The 22,669-nt window shown below is 41.5% G+C and overlaps 1 long non-coding RNA gene across 1 annotated transcript in view; it reads right to left on the reverse strand.

The window, feature by feature from the left end:
* Positions 1-22,669, reverse strand: part of LOC110537716 (uncharacterized) — a 47,197-nt gene that overhangs the window by 24,132 nt on the left and 396 nt on the right. The window contains exons 2-4 of the long non-coding RNA XR_016485105.1: positions 21,843-22,269; positions 21,591-21,674; positions 17,357-17,488 (exon numbers count right to left, since the gene is read on the reverse strand). This is a non-coding gene — a long non-coding RNA (uncharacterized LOC110537716). The remainder of the gene's footprint in view (positions 1-17,356; positions 17,489-21,590; positions 21,675-21,842; positions 22,270-22,669) is intronic.

Raw genomic sequence — 22,669 nt, forward strand, 5'->3', positions numbered from 1 at the left:
AGTGCTCATCCCTGTAATAGCTTCTCCTCTCCAGGGAACGACAGCGATTATTCCGGCTGCCTCCACTTCCTACAACCAGCCCTCCTCCACTTCCTACAACCAGCCCTCCTCCACTTCCTACAACCAGCCCTCCTCCACTTCCTACAACCAGCCCTTCTCTGGTTTGTCACACCCATTATTTTAAAATCGCCCATCAACACAGCATGTTTCACCCTTTCTCCCTCTCAGAAAAGACGTCACAATGTTACTTAGGGGGCAGATTCATGAATACATTTTGGTTCCAAAGACGAAGAGAATTGAGTGTATATATGAACATGGTGGATTTAGACCAAACAAAACAAACACGTACACTTCCAGGTTAAAACATGCAATAAATAATAGTCATATATACAGTGCCAGTCAAAAGTTGACAACTACTCATTCAAGGGTTTTTCTGTACTTTTACAATTTTCTACATTGTAGAATAATAGTGAAGACATCAAAACTATGATATAACACATATAGAATCATGTAGTGTTAAACAAATCAAAATATATTTTAAATCTGTCAAAATAGCCACCCTTTGCCTTGATGACAGCTCTTGGCATTCTCTCAACCAGCTTCAACTGGAATGCTTTTGCAACAGTCTTGAAGGAGATCCCACATATGCTGAACACTTTTTGGCTGCTTTCCCTTCACTCTGCAGTTCAACTCATCCCAAACCATCTCAACTGGGTTGAGGTCAGGTGATTGTGGAGGCCAGGTCATCTGATGCAGCACTCCATCACTCTCCTTCGTGGTCAAATAGCCCTTAACACACCTCCAGGCTGTGTAAGTCAAATCAAGATCAAACTTTAAATTTGTCACATGGGCCAAATACGCTATATGCTTACTTACGAGCCCAACTCAAGAAAGGTCTTGCTTTACAAACGCATATACAGTTGCAGCTGTATGAGAAGACCTGCAAAACTGAGCAAAAAAATGGGCAGAAATGGGGAGATTTGATTAACCATTTTCACATCCTAGGCGATAGATCAGATATACCCCTACCCCTGAAACACATGGTCCCCCCGTTGTGACCATATTTCCAAGCACCTCTGTGCAGTCAGACCTTTAATTTTGTACCACAATAATATGCCTCCTCCCTGAACTTCCGAGTATGATCCCCTCCCCATGGGCCACTGCAGCCAGTGTTGCCAGCACTGCCACCGCCTGGGTGGGGGCACCCCACCGGCTAGGTACAAGGTTGTCAAGGTTTTCACCAGCAGCTTCGAGAACTTCCTTGTATATTATTCTCTCCCATCAGGGGGCTCTGGCCTTGCAGGACCAACCCTGCTAGGCAGGCTCAGAAGGTCAATGACTGCATTTTGGCTGCATACTGGCAGCTTACAGGAGGCCCATAAAACAGATATGGACTTCTCTTTAGTATCTGGGTCATTCAGGTGGGTGTCTAGGGTATAGGTTGGTGAACCGTTCCATCAAGATAGGACCATAAATAAATAAATGTATGTATAATTTATTTAAAACATGTTGTTTCCCATGATAGGAAAATAAATAAATTAGATGTATAATTTATTTGACAAAAACGCAGTTTGAGCTGTTCTGGCCATAATATGGACTTGGTCTTTTACCAAATAGGTACTATCTTGTCACAACACAATTGATTGGCTCAAATGCATTAACAAGGAAATAAATTCCATCGGCCCATAGGCTCATCTCTGCAACTCCTCAATGGGCTCGGGAGAGGCGAAGGTCGAGTCATGAATCAAACTAAACATGATACACCTGGCCACCTACTTCTTAGCACACTGTTCGCTTAACCCGGATGTCAGCCGAACAATGTCTGAGCAAACACATTTCAACTGACGACCGGAGTCAGCTTACAGGCGCCCGGCCTTGTCACAGAGCACGTTGAGCCAAGGAAAGCCACACCGGCCAAACCCTCCCTTACCACGGACGGTGCTGGGCAAATTGTGCTGCATCCTATGGGGCTCCTGGACATGGCCGGTCGAACCCCAGGCTGGGATCGAACCCCAGGCTGTAGTGGCACCTCAGCAGTGCTTTTGACCTGCTGCGCCACCCAGGATCCCTCTTAACATTTTGTGTTAAGTATGACGCAAAATGCAGAGACCATCAGCTTCAGGTGTCCTTCCATTGAAATGAACTGACATCTGGTATTTTGACATCCATATTTTTACAATATTTTGTGTCACCCATTTCAATAGGCTTCAAAACATTTTCTTTTGTGCCTACTAGACACGACCCAGGCTCCCATTATGTGAACAAGAAATATCAATATTACACTGCAAGAACATCTGGATTAGAGGTCGACCGATTTCAAGTTTCGATAAATCTGCATTTTTGGACACCGATTATGGCCGATTACTTTGCACTCCACGAGGAGACTGCATGGCAGGCTGACCACCTGTTACGCGAGTGCAGCAAGGAGCCAATGTAAATTGCTAGCTAGCATTAAACTTACCTTACAAAAAAAACAATCAATCTTAACATAATCACTAGCTAACTACACATGGTTGATGATATTACTAGTTTAACTAGCTTAATAATCAATGCGGTGCCTGTTAATTTATCATCGAATCACAGCCTACTTTGCACGAATGTACCTAACCATGAACATCAATGCCTTTCTTAAAATCAATAGACAAGTATATATTTTTAAACCTGCATATTTAGTTAAAATAAATTAATGTTAGCAGGTAATAGTAACAAGGGAAATTGTGTCACTTCTCTTGCTTTCAGCGCAAGCAGAGTAAGGGTATATGCAGCAGTTTGGGCCGCCTGGCTCGTTGAAGTGTGAAGACCATTTCTTCCTTACAAAGACCGTAATTAATTTGCCAGAATTGTACATAATTATGACATAACATTGAATGTTGTGCAATATTTAGAGTTATGGATGCCACCTGTTTGATAAAATACAGAACGGTTCCGTATTTCACTGAAAGAATAAATGTTTTGTTTTCTAAATTATAGTTTCCAGATTTTACCATATTAATGACCAAAGGCTCCTATTTGTGTGTTTATTATATTATAATTAAATATAGGATTTGATATAGCAGTCTGACTGAGCGGTGGTAGGCAGCAGCAGGCTAGTAAGCATTCATTCAAACTGCACTTTCCTGCGTTTGCCAGCAGCTCTTCACAATGCTTGCTTCACAGCGCTGGTTATGACATCAAGCCTATCAACTACTGAGATTAGGCTGGCAATACTATAGTGCCTATAAGATCATCCAATAGTCAAAAGGTATACGAAATACAAATGCTATAGAGTAAAATAGTCCTATAATTCCTATAATAACTACAACCTAAAACTTCTTAACTGGGAATATTGAAGACATGTTAAAAAGGAACCACCAGCTTTCATATGTTGTGAGCATGGAACTTAAAGCTTTTTTACATGGCACATTTTCCACTTTACTTTCTTCTCCAACATTGTGTTTTTGCATTATTTAAACCAAATTGAACATGTTTTATTCATTATTGATTTGAGACTAAATAGACTTGTATGTATTATATTATGTTAAAATAAAATAAAAAGTGTTCATTCAGTATTCTCATTATTACAAATATATACAAATAAATAAATACTTAATTTAAATATAAAAACAAAAAAAAATTGGCTGATTAAATCGGTATCAGCTTTTTTTTGGTCCTCCAATAATCCTTATCGGTATTGAAAAATCATAATCGGTCGACCTCTAATCTGGATTACAGTGTATTCGTGTGTGTGTGTGAGTAGGATGGGCGGGTGGGTGGGAGTTAGAGATACAGGCAGTCCTTTGCATAACGTCTTTATTTCATGCTCTGCTGAGCCAGAGCCTTCAGAGCGGCTCTTCACCTACACAACCACGAAACTACCGCTGATGGAGAAACACTAATGAATGGAGAGAGCGAGGGAAGATCCAGATAAAGCAGAGTCAGAGTGAAGAGTGGGAGGAACATTACTCTTGAAGGGTAACACTGAATTGATGGGAGCTTAGAGACTATTTAACACTCCTACAGTGGGTGAACTCTGACTTTAACCTTGACGTCACCACATACAGTCACTCAGCGTCATCGGAACTGTGCCATAAATGTGTGGAAGTAGAAGCACAACTATATTCTTAACATCGACATCAGAACAACAAAAACATACCTGCCAAAAAACAGAAGTAAGATTTCCCACTCTTAGTAATTTTGTGCATTCAATTGAACAGATAGGACAGTGAAGAGCAGATAGGAAAGGGTAGGAGAGCTGCTAGTCAGAAGGGTTGGATTCCAACCCATGCCTACTCTGGTGTGTGCCGTATCTAAAACAAAAGCTATACTATAAGGGTGTCAAGGGACAGGAAAACGGCAATCTGCAGTTCAACAAAGTGGTCACGCTGTGTTGGGGCAGGAGAAATACAACCACTTTCAAATTCATAGATTAACTATCATGATATCAAAATGATTGTTGACATTTTTTTTTTAGGCTATACAGCGTTGTTTATAATTGCAATGATTACAAACAATGGAGTAAAACAAGATTATATTTTGGGTTCTGATGGGAAACGACAGATTAACTAAAGTCATTAGGAATTTTTAAGTTTACTCCACAAGAGTAAAACATACTTTTTTAGAATGCTGTGTGACGCTGTTAATTAGCATTTGTACAGCTAATTAACATTTAGTAATTATACGGTCCGGCTGTTGTTGTGTGTACAACCTCCTGAATTACAACTGGTTCTCGTTTGTGAGGTTGACAGCAATAGCAAAAACATTAGCAATACGAAAACCGACACATCCTGGTTTTTGGGATTATTATAAAGTAAGAAGCAGTACTAAGCCATGTTAGGCATTTCTAAGCAGTATCCTTCCCAAAAAACATGAAGGGAAAAAAATCTAATATGGCTTAAATGCAGGGATTGTTCTGCAATTAAAATCATTGGGCAGGCCACCTCAACATTGTTAAGGACGCATAAGTCCAAAGTGTTTTTTCTTTAAAAAAATAAAAAAAAATCAGGATGGCTAAACTCTTTTAGTGTAAATTTAAGACTAGAACCAGACAGTGTGTATAGAAAAGATAATGGACCTATATATTTTTTACAATATAATCTTTGAGAACTAACAATAACCAAAATAAAAGATGGACAGACATGCAAAAAATTTAAATTCCCAAAACAATGAATTTAGCACTATTGATTGTGTTATGTTTGAGAAAAATAACATTAGCCATGGCAAAATGTGTATAATTGCAGGAAATTATCTTTAAAAACTGAAACTCTCTCAGCTGCATGGAGAAATGTGTAGATTTGCAGGAAATTGGCTGAAATATATTTTAAATAAAAAATGTTTTAAATTCTCTACACCACCAAGATGGGATCCTCTAAAATTCTCTAAAACCCAGTCGCACCGACCGCGGTATTTTTGCCACATAAGTCCCTTTTTGATCCCGAAAACTCCTTGAAATGTTACATGTAGCATCTTTAAAGACACAAATGGAATGGATGATAGAGACTTTATGGGTGGTGGACCATTCTTGATACACACGGGAAACTGTTGAGCGTGAAATATCCAGCAGCGTCTTCTGTCTTGCTCCTTCCCCCTCTGAATAGAACACATACACAATCCATGTCTCAAGGCTTAAAAATTATTCTTTAACCTGTCTCCTCCTCTTCATCTGCACTGATTGAAGTGGATTTAACAGGTGACATCAATAAGGGATCATAGCTTTCACCTGGATTCATCTGGTCAGTCTGTCATGAAAGAGCAGGCGTTCCAAATGTTTTGTACACTCAGTGTGTGATCTGAACTTAGGAGGATGAGTCGGTCTTCCTCACAGAGGCCAGGGCCTGTCTACACACAATGCCTCTTGTGCAGAGGACAGATGCCATACGAGCATAGTTAAATAACACATTTGCTCATATGGCCAGGTGCACACACACACACACACACATCAGAACTGCCTCGTTTATGCCAAGTGATAAAATACAAACTCTCACCAATACACACACACACACGCACGTCATTGCGAGAACAGACAGGCCAGCTGAGCAATGTAACTCCAATGGCATATGTGAGATGAGAAGTGGTGGTGATCAGAGTATAAGGGAGAACATGAGAATCAGCTTATGAAACACAGCAAAGATATTTACATTTTATTAACCTTGATTACTTTTCTCAATTACTCAATTACTGTACGTATCAGTTGTGCTCAAATAACAATTTCGGACCAAACAAGCAGGAATTAAAATGATATGGTCTGCCTCATTTATCCAGGTGGCCATTGTGTGTAGTGAAGTGAAGCGTTCTGGGAAAATACACAAGGTCTCAAGAGCCCGCGGGCTTTCCCTATGTAGATCAGCCGCACAGCTCCCTCCTGCCATCTCCATGTAAACAAGCAAAGACCGCACTTTCTCATCTGACATCAGCAATCTGAAGAGCTAATGCGGTTCACTCTTCTCCCCAATGCCAAACCAGTCCCTCACCCCTAGCAACTTGAGGTCCCTCTGTTGTCACATGTTGCTGACAAAACTGCGGGTCACTTACAGAGCAAAACATTTTGACGAGGAGATACGTAAACCCATCAACTTTGGGACACACGCATTCAGTGTCATTTCCTTGAAATCAAACGTGAAAAAAAAACAACCTTGCTCTATTGTTAAAATGGAGGCAATCGAGGGTGCAGTCCAGCTGAAGCACTAGGTCCTCTTCTAACTACCAACCCAACAACACTGATAGTCACACAATAACGTTAGGCAACATCTACACGTTTTGAATGAGACCTGTCATTTATTTGAACGAGGACCCCACTACCTACTTGTGTGACGGCTGTATGGAAGTATTCACATAGCACTGCTGTTTCAAAGTGTGGCTAAGAGGATATAGGGGCTAATTAGACCCTCCGATTGCCACTTCACCACAGTCAGCAATCCAGAGCACGCAAACACGTTTGCAGTTTGCACAATTTCATAAAAATATACACAATTTAAGTGCCTAAAGCTTGGTATCCACGAGATCAAGCAATATGGCAAAAAAAACAAAAGCATTCAAAGTGTAGCTAACCTCTATTATTTTTACTCCCTCAGCTTTGGGACATATCTGCATATGGTAGAGAAGTGCGCAACCACGCAAATCGAGGGAAGGTACCAGCTTAATATTGAACATGATCACCAGCTCACTAAAGAAACTGTTTTGAGTTTTGGCCCACCATGGTGTGGGAGAGGGCACTCAGAGATGCAACGCCCACCCCCAACCATACCACAAACAGTCATGTCCATTTATGACTCACATCCATCTGCTTTATGTAAATACATATTGCCCTACGCTGAGCTTAGAAGAGAAATATTCAACATACAGTGCATTCGGAAAGTATTCTGACCCTTTTAACTTTTTCCACATTTTGTTACATTACAGCCTTATTCAAAAATGTATTATATAAATATTTTTCATCTACACACAATATCCCATAATGACAAAACAAAAACATGTTCAGAATTTTTTATAAAAGACTTAAATCAAAAATACCTTATTTACATAAGCATTTAGACCCTATGCTATGAGACATCCTTGAGATGTTTCTACAACTTTATTGGAGTCCACCTGTGATAAATTCAACTGATTAGACATGATTTGGAAAGGCACACACCTGTCTATTTAAGGTCCCACAGTTGACAGTGCATGTCAGAGCAAAAACCAAGCCATGGATGTCGAAGGAATTGTCCGTAGAGCTCCGGGACATGATTGTGTCGAGGCACAGATCTGGGGAAGGACACCAAAAAACATCTACAGCATTAAAAGGTCCCCAAGAACACTGTGGCCTCCATCATTCTTAACTGGAAGACGTTTGTAACCACCAAGACTCTTCCAAGAGCTGGCTGCCTGGCCAGACTGAAAAATCGGGGGAGAAGAGCCTTGGTCAGGGAGGTAACCAAGAACCCGATGATCACTCTGAAGGAGCTCCAGAGTTTCTCTGCAGAGATGGTTGTCTTTCTGGAAGATTCTCCCATCGCTGCAGCACTCCACCAATCAGGCCTTCATGGTAGAGTGGACAGCCGGAAGCTACTCCTCTGTAAAAAAAAAAAAATTTTAAAAAGGCACATGACAGCCTGCTTGGAGTTTGCCAAAAAGGCACCGAAAGACTCTCAGACCATGAGAAACAAGATTCTCTGGTCTGATGAAACCAAGATTGAACCCTTTGGCCTGAATGCCAAGGGTCACATCTGGAGGAAACCTGGCACCATCCCTACGGTGAAGCATGGTGGTGGCAGCATCATGCTGTGGGGATGTTTTTCAGTGGGCCTGGGAGACTAGTCAGGATCAAGGGAAAGATGAACAGAGCAAAGTACAAAGAGATCCTTTATGAAAACCTGCTCCAGAGTGCTCAGGACCTCAGACTGGGGCAAATGTTCAACTTTCAACAGGACAAAGACCCTAAGCACACAGCCAAAACAACACAGGAGTAGCTTTGGGACAAGTCTCTGCATGTCCTTGAGTGGCCCAGCCAGAGCCCAGACTTGAACATCTCTGGAGAGACCTGAAAATAGCTGTGCAGCAACGCTCCTCATCCAACCCGACAGAGCTTGAGAGGATCTACAGAGAAGAATGGGAGAAACTCCCCAAATACAGATGTGCCAAGCTTGTAGTGTCAAATCCAAGAATACTCTAGGTTGTAATCGCTGCCAAAGGTGCTTCAACAAAGTACCGAGCAAAGGGTCTGAATACTTATGTAAATGTAATACTTCAGTTTTCCATTTTTTATACATTTGCTAAAATAAAAACTGTTTTTGCTTTGTCATTATGGGGTATTGTGTGTAAATTGATGAGGAAAAAAACCTTTTAGTATAACAAAATATAACGTAATATAATAGTATAACGTAACAAAATGTGGAAAAAGTCAAGGGGTCTGAATACTTTACGAATGCACTGTATAGGGACTCTGACTGCAATTTTCTGTTTAATAAAGAGTTAGGCCAATAGGCTGTGCTTTTACAGTATAATTCAATCCAGAAGGTCAACTCAGTGTGTGTGTACTCATGACCCTGAGAAAAAAAAAAAAAAAAAAAAAAAAAAAAAAGTGTACTGTTTTTCATAAAGAGACAAATTCGATCACATCAGAGACAGCCATTCGTCATTTCCCCAAATGAGTCACGCATTCTCCAGACTCTTGAGTGGTAGGGCCATTAAGGCTGTGAAATGGTGCAGAGCATAATCCTGTGTGGTCTCTGCTGAACAGTTGAGTTGCACATGGAGTCGAACAGACCTTTGGGCTACAGCCAAAGTTTGGACCTTTTGGCCATAAAAAAAAATCCAACAATACCAGATTACATCAGAACGGTACAAGAGGTAACTCATCCCTTACTTCTGCAATCTAATTAATGAGGCATAAGCTCCTAGGCTACAATTATTTGTGTGTGAGTTGTTGATTGGTCCTTTAATAAATGGTATAAATATGAATTTAGATTTAGGCATACGCAATTTGAATGCTCATGGTATTCAGTTTGCATGGACTGATATGTGCCAATAAATTAACTTGATGAGGCCATCTGGAAGTGGATGCTCCACTGTTGCTGTTCCCTTCATTCAGGAAGTGTGCCATCTTAGCAATGTCGGCCTAACACAGATATTACCTTTAAAATTACCTTTCTGCTGTTCCCACCTGTGAGCTCCAACAGAGATCCTTACATGGCAAGGACCACAGCGAGATATATAAAATGCACAAGACCCTTTGGTAGTAGGACTGTAGTGTGTATCTAATCCTTATAGTGCCCTCTATTGGACCTGTGGCAGCATTATCAGCAACATTGTATATAATAACAATATGTATAAAATATATAGAACGCTGCAAGGTCATGCTCAACAGTTTCCCGTGTGTATCAAGAATGGTCCACCACCCAAAGGACATCCAGCGAACTTGACAAAACTGTGGGAAGCTTTGGAGTCAACATGGGCCAGCATCCCTGTGGAACGCTTTGACAACTTGTAAAGTCCATGACACAAGAAATTGAGGATGTTCGGAGGGCATAAAAAGGAGTTCCTAATGTTTTGTACACTCAGTATACATATATTATATATAATCTGCATTTATAAATCCAACTAACTTTATTTACATATTGTTTCAGTACATGTTGTTCATGGTTTACAAAAGGGTATGGACTCACAAGGCAACTGACATTTGCTACCTTTCCATAATTCACTGTTTTTCTATTGTTAGTTTCTACAGATCCTCTGGCACTACCGATTTAGCTGCTGCCCCGAGTAACAATTGTCCTTTTCTGTTTGCGACATACTTTAACAGATAAAAATGTCCACCAAAAATGGCTCCTACATCATTTTGAAGGCATGGTTGCACAATGGTCAAATAACATACAGGCTACTAGAATTAAATAGTATACCCAATCCATAGGGAAATTGAGGAAACAACCTGATAGTTACCACCATCATGGGGGTTACACGCACCAACACCGAGCTGTAATGCTCTTGGTATCCTCTTTAACATGTAATAGATTTCATTGCGTGTCATGCAGACGACAGAAAAGGAGAGGACATTGCAAAATGTCATGTTTTCTGTCAAACCATAAATAAAACAGTGCTCCACGGTCTCGAGATAAAGTAGTGGGAAATGAACTGCTGCAAGTCTAACATGCCACAAGATGGCAGTCTCCCTTCCTAATTTACTTAACCCCTTTTATTATCCATCAAGTTTGTAGTCTATAATAATGATCATTACACATCATTAGCATGTTTGCCTAGCTTATGTGTAGCATTGCTCCTATTCCCATCAAGAAACAGGTGATAAACACGCACCCACCCACACATCCAAACAAGACCCCGGCGACTCTGATTCTGAGGGAGATGTGTCTTCCCCCCCTCCCCCTCCTACCAGTCAGGACAGTCGTCCTGTGAGAGAAGATATTCAATTCAAGTTCAGCTTTGGGGTAGGGGGCCCCGGGTGCTACCAGAAAGAGGCTCTCCATGAGACAGGAGAGCAGTGAGATACCTTCCCTATTAAGGGAGGCTGGCATACAGCTTTTTTTCATCTGAATAACAAATAGTGCCCATTAAAAACCTCTATGGAGCAAATTGGCAGACTGTGGTCTGCTTTTGCGATTAGGCCACTGGAGCTAGTCTGTGTATCCCACTGATTCAGATGAATAGATGTGATAAGACTAACTTAGATAATACATGTGCAGGCAAGATGGTTTGTAAAAGTCAGACAAGCCTTGTGGTAGATGGATCTAAAGGGGGCAAAGGGCACATCTAATGGAACAATCATGCTAGGTGAAGTGAAGCTACTGAATGTGAAACATGATTGCTCTGCAGTGTTTGACATTCACAACAATGGACCTTATTCACACCAGTCTTGCCCTTTTTAAACAACAACTTATTAGCTGTGTAAAACCACCAAAATGTGAACTCTGGGAAGGCATTGAGCTTCAGGGACAATTTTTTTTTTAAATCAGCAGGAACATGGCCTTCCAAGACTGGCATGTGTAACAAGTGAATCTTTCCTTGCCCTCCATCTCTGTAGATGCGTAGCTGAGTGAGAGGCCTCCAACCTTACTCCTTTGCCTGGTCCTGAGATAAATTGGTAATGGGGAACAGGTTAAACCATCCACAGTTTCACTCTGCTGTGATGGGTTTCAGCAGGTTGCACATGCCCTGACCAGATTAGACAGCACCTAGGCTAATGCTTCATAAGATGATTACATCTATTTCAGGAGGCATTAGTTCCATAGCAGAGTTGGCAGAGAAATGGTGATTGATCAACAATTTACAAAGAGCAATAGATCTCATCCAGGGCGGCAGTGGTTAGAGCATTGGACTAGCAGCCGAAAGGTTGCAAGTTCAAATCCCGAGCTGACAAGGTACAAATCTGTCGTTCTGCCCCTGAACAGGCAGTTAACCCACTGTTCCTAGGCCGTCACTGAAAATACAAATTTGTTCTTAACTGACTTGCCTAGTTAAATAAAATATAAAATAAATAAAAAAATCCCCCAAACACACACTACATAACCAAAGGTATATGGACACCTGATCGTCAAACATCTCATTCCAAAATCATGGGCATTGATACAGAGCTGGTCCACTCTTTACTGCTATAACGATCTCCACTCTCCTGGGAATGCTTTCCACTAGATGTTGGAACATTGCTGTGGGGACTTGATCCATTCAGCCACAAGAGCATTAGTGAGGTCGGGCACTGATGACGTGCGATTAGGCCTGGCTAATCGTTCCAATTCATCCCAAATATGTTCGATGGAGTTGAGGTCAGGGCTCTGTGTAGGCCAGTTAAGTTCTTCCACACCGATCTCAACAAACGATTTCTGTTTGGAACTCGCTTTGTGCATGGGGGGGGCGGTGTCAAATGGTAAAGGGCCTTCCCCAAACTGTTGCAACAATGTTGGAAGCACAGAATTGTCTAGAATGTCACTGTATGCTGTAACATTAGCCCGAACCATATAAAACAGCCTCAGACCATTACTTCTCCTGACACCAAACTTTACAGTTGGCACTATGCAGTGGGGCAGGTAGCACTCTACTGGCATCTGCCAAACCCAGATTTGTCCGTCGGACTGCCAGAAGGTGAAGTGTGATTCATTACACCAGATAACGAGTTTCCACTCTTTGCTGTGTTATTCTTATCTCTTGTTATTGTTATTTTCTTACAACTGCATTGTTAGTTAAGGATTTGTAAGTAAGCATTTCACTGTGAGGTCTACACGAGTTGTATTCGGCGCATGTGACAAATAAAATTAGATTTAGATTTGATTCCACTGCTCCAGAGTCCAATGGCGCCAGCTTTAAACCACTCCAGCCAACGATTCCCTGGTAATGTGGGAGAAAAACAACAACACTTGCAGTACCAATCATTAAATCATGGAAGTTGACTCATTTGTAAGACCAACAACACACACAAAATTCAAATGGCAAGGATTATGACCCTGTAGATACAGTGGGTCATCCTTATAGTGACTGCAAGTCTATGCTACAAATAGGTCAAGTGAGGGATTAATCATACATCAACAGCCACTCTCACCTTCTGACCACAAACTACATCTCAAAACGATGGCCTATATGGTTGTGTTGTTCTTCTGTAGCTCAGCACATGATAAACACTATAGTTAGAGTGCCCACACATACTTAATTGTATTCCAATGATTATCCATGAATCAGTATTGCACAATAATCTTGACGCGTGGAAGCGGATCAGCGCAAGATATGGCTATGCTCCTATATAGCCAAACATCTGTTGCGGGGGGCATTACGCAGCAGTCGAAGAGCACGTTGTAAAAGATTACATATAATCCCCCAATGTTTTGTTTAAAGGCTCCTAGCCAAGCTTGGCAATGTGGAAGCTTCACCATGCATTAGAGTATTACAACTTCCCCCAGCACATTTCAGTATGAGGGCGTCCAATCCCCTTTAGATTTCATATTCCAAAAAAGGCAACAAAATCATAACAATATACTCCCACTCGGCAGTTGGCCAACCTTTAAAAGCGTTGTATAAATACGGAGGTAGTTAAGCAAATAGGCCTTGTTAATTACATTTCAAACTACTAGACCGGAGCTGTGGTAGACAAATGTTAAATGTTTCTGACAGTGGCAGATACATTAATGTAGTTAATGACCATCATAAAAATTGTATTAGAACAGGGCCAAAAGAACAGGGTGACAAACCCTATTAGCAATGGACTCTTCATCATAATCTGTCAAAGTTACATCAACTTCCTAGACCCCAGGAAGAGTTTCAGCTGCCTTGGAAGCAGCTAATAGGGATCCTAATAAAATACAAATTGTTTTACAATTTTGGTAATTTATTAACAGATGCTCTTATCCAGAGCGACTTACCTGGGCAATTAGGGTTGCTCAAGGGCACATCGACAGAACGTTCACCTCGTCAGCTTGGGGATTCGAAACAGCAACCTTTTAGTTAGTGGTCTAACGTTCTTAACCACTAGGCTACCTGCATGAATACCTATAACCAACGGCTCGAAATGAAAGGCCTTGAAATGAAGCATTTCATATTGGAGTTACCAGTCCCACAAAAACTCAATCTTGATCTGACAACCACAGGAGCCATTGCCATCTTATTAAAGGGATATGAATACAGTTGTGGGCAAAAGTTTTGAGAATGACACAAATATACATTTCCAAAGTTTGCTTCTTCAGTGTCTTTACATATTTTTGTCAGATGTTACTATGGAATACTGAAGAATAATTACAAGCATTTCATAAGTGTCAAAGGCTTTTATTGACAATTACATGAAGTTGATGCAAAGAGTCAATATTTGCAGTGTTGCCCCTTCTTTTTCAAGACCTCTGCAATCTGCCCTGGCATGCTGTCAATTACCTTCTGGGCCACATCCTGGCTGATGGCAGCCCATTCTTGCATAATCAATGCTTGGAGTTCGTCAGAATTTGTGGGTTGTTTGTTTGTCCACCCGTCTCTTGAGGATTGACCACAAGTTCTCAATTGGATTAAGGTCTGGGGAGTTTCCTGGCCATGGACCAAAAATATTGATGTTTTGTTCTCAGAGCCACTTAGTTATCACTTTTGCCTTATGGTAAGGTGCTACCTCATGCTGGAAAAGGCATTGTTCGTCACCAAACTGTTCCTGGATGGTTGGGAGAAGTTGCTCTCGGAGGTTGTGTTGGTACCATTCTTCATTCATTGCTGTGTTCTTAGGCAAAATTGTGAGTGAGCCCACTCCCTTGGCTGAGAAGCAACCACACACATGAATGGTCTCAGGATGCTTTACTGTTGGCATGATACAGGACTGATGGTAGCGCTCAACTTGTCTTCTCCGGACAAGCTTTTTTCCGGATGCCCCAAACAATCGGAAAGGGGATTCATCAGAGAAAATGACCTTTTCCCAGTCCTCAGCAGTCCAATCCATGTACCTTTTGTAGAATATCAGTCTGTCCCTGACATTTTTCTTGGAGAGAAGTGGCTTCTTTGCTGCCCTTGACACCAGGCCATCCTTCAAAAGTCTTCACCTCACTGTGCGTGCAGATGCACTCACACCTGCCTGCTGCCATTCCTGAGCAAGCTCTGTACTGGTGGTGCCCCGATCACGCAGCAGAATCAACTTTAGGAGACGGTCTTGGCGCTTGCTAGACTTTCTTTGGCGCCCTGAAGCCTTCATCACAAAAATTGAACCCGTTCTTGATGATCCAATAAATGGTTGCTTTAGGTGCAATCTTACTGGGAGCAATATCCTTGGCTGTGAAGCACTTTTTGTGCAAAGCAATGATAACGGCACGTGTTCCCTTGCAGGCAACCATGATTGACAGAGGAAGAAAAATGATTCCAAGCACCACCCGCCTTTTGAAGCTTCCAGTCCGTTATTTGAACTCAATCAGCATGACAGAGTGATCTCCAGCCTTGTCCTCGTCAACACTCACACCTGTGTTAACGAGAGAATCACTGACATGTCAGCTGGTTCTTTTGTGGCAGGGCAGAAATGCAGTGGAAATGTTTTTTGGGGGATTCAGTTCATTTGCATGGCAAATAGGGACTTCGCAATTAATTGCAATGCATCTGATCACTCTTCATAACATTCTGGAGTATATGCAAACTGCCATCATACAAACTGAGGCAGCAGACTTTGTGAAAATTAATATTTGTGTCATTCTCAAAACTTCTGGCCATGACTGTACACCAATCTAGCTCCACTTAGTTACATTTTCTACTGATCACAACAAAAGTCAAAAACATCTGCATCGTCTTTAGAAACAGATACTTTTAGTAGACAGTGTGATTTTTATTTTGACATCTTATTCTGGTCCATGGAAATGAAGGAAGAGGGAGGGTTGTTCGGTTTGGAGGGATTTGAGGAATCCCTTTTTTACTGGTTTTCCCTAATAAGTTGTGTAGCAGTCCGATATTAAACTTTTGAGTCTACAAATGAAGTTGCAGTGTCTATGGATTATTCTTATCAATTATCCTTAGGCTACATGTTGGTGGAAGTGAGATTCGAACCCACGCCTGCAGGCAGTATGTAAGGCCGACTATGAGGGGAAAATAATAAAAAACAGGGAGCAGCAGAGAGTGTGGCACCTTACTCTAAACCCCAATCAGCACTTACTCTTCCTCCTAAAACCAGAAAATAAAATCCCAGTACGGTCTCCAAATAAAAGTATCACATTGCCATAAACATTTACTGCAACAGCTCATGTTAGTACAATGACTCTGGGGATCAATACATATTGTCAGGTTTGTATAATCAGTGACTGCTTAATCCTCAAGTTTCAAGCTTCAAAAGGCATTGAGAGTGCAATATTCATGTTCAACATATAATATCTCTACTTAGGTTTAGAGATCAATCTATTTAAATGCATATTAAATGTTATTGATATTTCCGCTCTCCTTATCATTGTTGTCCTTTTTGATAACCAGTGGGGGCTTGTCACAGAAAGAGTGAAAGCCCATTCTCAAACAAGCTAAAATAGCATTAACCTGATTTGGAGGATAGAGATTCCAGGTGGTCAAGTACAACAGGGTCTGATCGGTGTGTAAAAAGGCATGCCCAGCCTTTGAATGCCAACTCACAGGGAACTATGTATGATGAACTCCTCCCGTGTTACTACGTTAAAGGTGCACTTACATTGCTCGGAATTTCATGTCACATATAATAAATAATACAGAGATTGTAGCGTGCCAACATTAATTTAATCTCGGCTTTGCCACTGCTAATTGCAGAGAAGGCTTTGGGAACAATAATGCGTGGCCCGAGCAATACGTTTTACATTTTCAAACTCAACCTGAGAGGTCAGATTGTAGGTTTTATCATTTGGAAAATGACCATGTCATGAACCTTTGAATGATGAATAAGAATCATGCATTATACCCATCTCCAATAATGCATTGAGGAGATACTTGCATGCCCTTCAAATAATTGAAAGGTATCCGGGGGAATGATCAAAGATGCAAAAGTCCCACATCATTATGCTTCGTTTGAATCCTTACGAAGAGTGTGAGGAGCACCTTAAAAATACCACAGGCACTGAGAAGCATCTACTGCAATATCAGCAGAATTCAAAATAACTATATTTCAGAAAAAACACCTGCAGAATGTGCCCACTGTTCGGGCATAGCAAAATGCAGGTTGAGCAAATGTGACAATAGACAAATCTCTAGTGTTCTATTGTGAATCCCAAAAACTACTGACTAGATTATAAAAGAGGTATTACTTCACTGTGTCTATCAACATCCATACTGTGTGTATGAAATAGAATAAGGGTGAACATGGCTAGACAGTTGAGGGGGAAATTGTTTTTTGTTATGCTATAACATTCATGACATGCCTCTGATTTATAATGACAGGTGAAGCATTTGACATATTGGAGTCAATTAAAAGAATGGGTGGATTCCAATATCCAGCTTGACTTACCAAGCAGTGCTTGGAACAGGCTGCTTTTGAAGACCCCCATCACTCTCTGAATGGCAGATTTGAGCTGTTGTTCCTCTGGCTTCCTCAGTTTAGCACAGTAGTCTTCCAAAAGGCCTAGGGCCCTAGCTGTGTCTGCAAGAGGGTACGGATTGGAGACCATTTTAGTTTATAGTTAAACATACAGTCGAGTGATGAAATGGCAAACATCAGACAAGCACCACCAGGACTAATTTACAAAGCCAATTTGTTTGAATAAGGTTTACAGTAGCTTGAGCTTCTGCCCAGATTTTTGTCCCCATTTGTGAAAACAATTCTTAAAAAAATGTAATCTTAAGCATGTAATGTAATGACAACTGCATGTGCAAAAGACGATATGGTCACTTGTATGGTTTATAATTAGCAACCATTTTCACTGCTAATATGAGAGGCAGTTTTGTAACTGCACAGAAATGTACAGCATGGATAGTGTCCCCGCTTGGCACGGGTGTCAGGGGGCGAGATACCACTCAGTCACACAGAGACATCATCCTTGGGCTCAGACCCTGTCACCAAGGGAGACCCCAGTACACTAAACTTTGACTTGTTTCAAAGAAACTCATGAGAACAGACTGTAAAATGGTCTTTACTTACTGCTATTGACTTATAATTCCTGTTAACTTGATGTGGCCGTCTGCTGTCTAGTTCAAGTTTCCAGGAGTAAAAGTAAGTCTGGAAGGTTGAACGATCTTGCATGACTTTCTGTTTATTATTTTATGTTAACCCCCGTTTTCGCCCCAATTTTGTGGTATCCAATTGGAGGTTACAGTCCTGTCTCATCACTGCAACTCCCGTACGGACTCGGGAGAGGCGAAGGTCGAGAGCCGTGCGTCTTCCGAAGCACAAACCAACCAAGCCGCACTGCTTCTTGACACAATGCCCACTTAACCCGGAAGCCAGCCGCACCAATGTGTCGGAGGAAACACTGTGCACCTGGTGACCGTGTCAGAGTACACTGCACCCGGCCCACCACAGGAGTCGCTAGTTCGCGATGGGACAAGGACATACCTGCCAGCCAAACCCTCCCCTAACAACCCTGTGCCAATTATGCACCGCCCCATGGGTCTCCCGGTTACGGCCGGCTGCGACAGAGCCTGGACTCGAACACAGAATCTCTCGTGGCACAGCTAACACTGCGATGCAGTGCCTTAGACTACCACGCCAATTCGGGAGGCCTCTTCCATTACTTTCATTGTACAGTACAGTTGAACAACTCGGACAGCATTTATTTTTTATTGCTGCACATTTACAGACCAGTGGATGAGACGATCTGAGGTCACGCCAGGACAAGCCTCATTACACATTTATTTATATGGAGTTGCTTTGTGGACTGAACTTACACTACAATCACCATGTATAGAAATTATATAAAAATCCTTTACTGAATATGATCACACAATTCCCACAAACACTAGACATAGTTGGGGGGGAAGTTATCTCCATTATCCACAATATACATAAGGCTATTCCCTGTTCCCATAAGGCAATTCCCTGCAATATTCAATTAAAATAATGCCATCACTTAAATGAATAAGGCTTCATCAATTCTCACAAATAAGTATAAATGCTGTATAACTTATGCATGATTTAGAAATAAGGAATTATTCGGGAAGTATTCAGACCTCTTGACTTTTTCCCCAAATTGTTACCTTACAGCCTAATTCTAAAATCTTTTTTTTTTTTTTTTATCCTCATCAATCTGCACACAATACACCATAATGACAAAGCAAAAACAGGTTAAGAAATGTTTGCACATTTATTAAAAAAATACCTCATTTACGTAAGTATTCAGACCCTTTGCTATGATACTTTAAATTGAGTTCAGGTGCATCCTGTTTCCATTGATCATATTTGAGATGTTTCTATAACTTGATTGGAGTCCACCTGTGGCAAGGCACACACCTGTCCCACAGCTGACAGAGCACGTTACAGCAAAAATCAAGCCGTGATGTTGAAGGAATTGTCCGTAGAGCTCCAAGACAGGATCGAGTCAAAGCACATATCTGGGGAAGGGTACCAAAAAAATTAAATAAATCAATTTACATAGGTATTCAGACCTTTTACTCAGTATTTTGTTGAAGCACTTTTGGCAGCGATTACAGGAATCTTCTTGGGTATGACGCTACAAGCTTGGCACACGTGTATTTGGGGAGTTTCTTCCATTCTTCTCTGCAGATCCGCTCAAGCTCTGTTAGGTTGGATGGGGAGCGTTGATGCACAGCTTTTCATGTCTCCCCAGAGATGTTCGATTGGGTTCAAGTCCGGGCTCCGGCTGGGCCACTCAAGGACATTCAGAGACTTGCACTCTGGAGCAGGTTTTCGTCAAGGATCTCGCTGTACTTTGCGCCGTTCATCTTTCCTGACTAGTCTCCCAGGCCCTAACACTGAAAAACATCCCCACAGCATGATGCTCTGCCACCACCATGCTTCACCGTAGGGATAGTGCCAGGTTTCCTCCAGACGTGATGCTTGGCATTCAAGCCAAAGAGTTCAATCTTGTTTTCATCAGACCAGAGCATATTGTTTCTCATGGTCAGAGTCCTTTCTGTGCCTTTTTGACAAACTCCAAGTGGGCGTTCATGTGCCTTTTAAGTCACTCCTCAGTGACTTCCGTCTGGCCATTCTACCATAAAGGCCTGATTGGTGGATTGCTGCGGAGATGGTTGTCCTTCTGGAAGGTTCTCCGATCTCCACAGAGGAACTCTGGAGCTCTGTCAGAGTGACCGTCTGGTTCTTGGTCACCTTACTGACCAAGGCCCTTCTCCTCCGATTTTTCAGTCTGGCCGGGCGGACAGCTCTTGGAAGAGTCTTGGTGGATCCAAACTTCTTCCATTTAAGAATGATGGAGTCCACTGTGTCCTTGGGGACCTTCAATGCTGCAGAAATGTTTTGGTACCCTTCCCCAGATTTGTGCCTCGACACAATCCTGTCTCTGAGCTCTATGGACAATTCCTTCGACCTCATGGCTTGGTTTTTGCTCTGAAATACACTGTCAACTGTGGGCTCTTGTATATACACAAGTGTGTGTGTGCGCCTTTCCAAATCATGTCCAATCAATTGACTTTGCCACAGGTGGACTCCAATGAAGTTGAGAATCATCAAGGATAATCAATGGAAACAGGATGCACCGGAGCTCAATTTCAAGTCTCATAGCAAAGGGTCTTATGTAAGTAAGGGTATGTAATACTTATGTAAATAAGTTATCGGTTTATTTTTAATACATATGCAACACATTTCTAAACATGTTGTCGCTTTGTCATTATGGGGTATTGGAGTGTAGATTGATGAGGGAAACAAATGTAATACATTTTAGAATAAGGCTGTACTGTAACAAAACGCGGAAAAAGTGGTCTGAATACTTTCCGAATGCACTGTATTAGGCCTAGTACTTAAAATATTTATTAACGCTTATTCCTGAACACTATAAAAATAGTTTGTTACCCAATATTCCGATCTATAATAAACTACATGTAACTGCCAAAATAAAGGAAATGCTTGAGTAAATGAGATACAAATATTTTGAAAGCAGGTGCTTCAACACATGTGTGGGTCCTGAGTTAATTAAGCAATTAACATCATGCTTAGGGTCATGATTAAAACACGCCCAGTTGCCCATTATTTTGGATATCGTGGCTAGAAGAGATCTCAGTGATTTTGAAAGAGGGGTTTTAAAGAAGCATATAGGGTTAAAGGGGGTGCGTGTCACCAGATCTCCACCCAACTGAACACTTATGGGAGATTCCAAAGCAGCGCTTAAGACACTTTTTTTCCACCATCAACAAAACACCAAATTACAGATTTCTCATAGAAGAATGGTGTTGCTTCCCTCCAATAGATTTCCAGACAATTGTATAATCTTTTCCACTCCAATAGAGTTCCAGACAATTATATAATCTTTGCCAAGGAGCATTGAAGCTGCTCTGGTGACTCAACTCCCTATTAAGACACTTTGTTGGTATTTCCTTTATTTTGTACATTATCAATGACTTCTGTTTCATAGGCCACATTAGGCTTACATTACAAGTTATGGGTAATGTTTTATTTAATTTGCCATTAGCTTACCTACAGGAACATAACCTAGAAAGGCTAAAGGCAAGCCTACACTCCGACATGGGTCTAAAAGTGCTGAATGACAGTTTTTTCACTTGCGGCTGCTTAGTGGCGAGACACCTGTTGTGCCAACGACGCTTCTGCTCACCTTTTTTTCTTACAGGCATAGTTGAATCCTGGATCCGTATTGGTGATTTACTCCATTAAAAAAGGTTTCCGGCAGTTGTAACCCCTAGGTAGGAAACCACATCATTGGCGAATTAGTTTTGCTATAATGTGTGTGCCCTTAGGTTCAGTTTTGAAAGCTATAGGCTTTTGCTCCAACAGAATCAGTAGGCTAGTCTAAAATAACAGACTATAGCATAGGGCAAAACAGACCACAAACAAAAACTATACTTGCAATGTAGTTCGGCATGCTTGTTCAATTAATCGTCAGCAAAGATGTAGCCTAACCAATGCTTCGCCGGGATGCATTCAGCCCGAACGTGTTCAACTAAATAAATAAAAATCGAAATCCTCCTATTTTCTGTTGTCCTGTGAAAAGTGTCTTGTCTGTAGAGTGTGTGGGCTATGGTTCCGATAAAGGCTTGCTGCTGTGCAGACAGGTGCAACGGCTGTAGCGGAGGCGTTCCGATGTTCACATACAGACAGTTATCAGGGGATAATGTCACGGACATGAACAACAGCCTAGGCTAAGTGGTCGGTCGGTATATTCTCTCAATTGACAAACTTTTCTTGAGCCCAGCTCAGCGAGATTTTCCGCGTTTCTATCACTGTCCTTGCAGTTTGATGCTGGCATTGAGTCAATGGCGCTCCCATGTGATGACCTGGAGATAAAAAATAAATAAAAAACAATGGCAGTCCAAAGAAACGTTAAAGGTGGGGTAACGCTAATCGGCAGAGTGAAATATGCAACCATTGCTATTTTAGCGCGTGAAAAAACCCGTTAAATAATTAAATGAGTAGGGGTAGCCGCCTATTTATAGCCTAACATCACATCAAGTTTAATTAAGCTACCTTGCAGCAATTACCCAGCCTAATATTTTTTTTCTAAGGATTTGGGGTGGCCCAATTAGTCAAACGAACCAGGTGTGCAGATATATATGGCAATCAAAATACATAACATTAGCTGGCCAAAATGTATTGCAAGTCATACCACCACGAATACAATTGATGGGCTCCATCCAATATCTCAGTTAGCTAAGGTTATGTAGCTGGTGTGATTCT

Source organism: Oncorhynchus mykiss, chromosome 12 (genome assembly GCF_057628025.1).
Source record: "Oncorhynchus mykiss isolate SJ-2025 chromosome 12, ASM5762802v1, whole genome shotgun sequence".
Lineage (NCBI taxonomy): Eukaryota > Metazoa > Chordata > Actinopteri > Salmoniformes > Salmonidae > Oncorhynchus > Oncorhynchus mykiss.